Here is a 1,263-nt window from a genome sequence, read left to right on the forward strand (position 1 = left end):
ACGGCGTGGAAAATAGCCTTCTTGAAAATCCTGCAATGTCCTTTGAAGCTGCTGAAATAGAATCTTGATTTTTTTTTTTTTTTTTTTTTTTTGGGGGGGGGGCGGAATTGGAAGCCGTAAATGACCGGTCTTTGATATTCAAAGACTCTTGAGATTTTGTCAGCTGCTATTAGTAGTATTAACTAATTCTGTTCATACCTGTGTGTGAAAAGAATTAAATGCTTACTGACTTATTCTCAGTAACACGAACCATCCTCATGATAATCATATTTCCGTTATTATGCTTATTATATTATTGTTTTACATCATTATTATTATAATTATTGTTCTGACCTCCCTTCGTTTCCGTTCGTCTGTCCTCACCTGCCCCGTGTCTCCGCGTTGCCTTTCCTCTCTCTGTCTTATACCCCCTCCTCTTCCTTGCCTCCTCAGACCTGAAGATGGAATCCAGGTGGATTCCGAAACTGTAGTCTCTCTTTTTCAATTAAATCTAGTTTTACAGTGTGTTTTTTTTTTTTACCATAGTATCAACACGGTAGTGTGTTTTCTCCTTTTCATTATAATTATTATTGATTTTATCATGTTCATCATTATCGTTATTACTACCGCCATCATCATCTTCATCATCGCCATTATCAACATGATTGTTAAGATCATTGTTATGTTTAATATTATTACTACCAATACTATCATCAATATCATTGTCAGCAGCACCACGTCATGATACTCGTCATTATTATTAAATTAAGATTATTATTGTCATGATCATTGTCATGATCATTGTCATCAGCATCACATTATTATCATGATCACCCTCATCTAGTTTCTATCATAATCGCCATCATTATCATTTTAACATCATTATCTTAATCAGTTCAAATTATCATGTTCCTTATTATTATCATTATAACCAATAACATCATTGAGATGCTATGACCTTAAACATCAACGAATCAATTAACTGATTAAACCAGATTAAACAGACAATAACCATGACTTATGTGAGATTCAGAGTAAATTGACGAACGAAATTAACCAATACGTGATATTCCTTTCTTTAAGCTCATGGCGAAACCTTGGCTGCAGAGGGATTATCCAAATTTTTTGTAAAATAAAAATGTAAACCACACTTTTCACATTAGGTATGACATGAAGACACAGGAGAGAGAGAGAGAGAGAGAGAGAGAGAGAGAGAGAGAGAGAGAGAGAGAGAGAGAGAGAGAGAGAGAGAGAGAGAGGAACAGACAGACAGACAGACAGACA

This window comes from Penaeus chinensis, chromosome 19 (genome assembly GCF_019202785.1).
Source record: "Penaeus chinensis breed Huanghai No. 1 chromosome 19, ASM1920278v2, whole genome shotgun sequence".
Taxonomy (NCBI): Eukaryota; Metazoa; Arthropoda; class Malacostraca; order Decapoda; family Penaeidae; genus Penaeus; species Penaeus chinensis.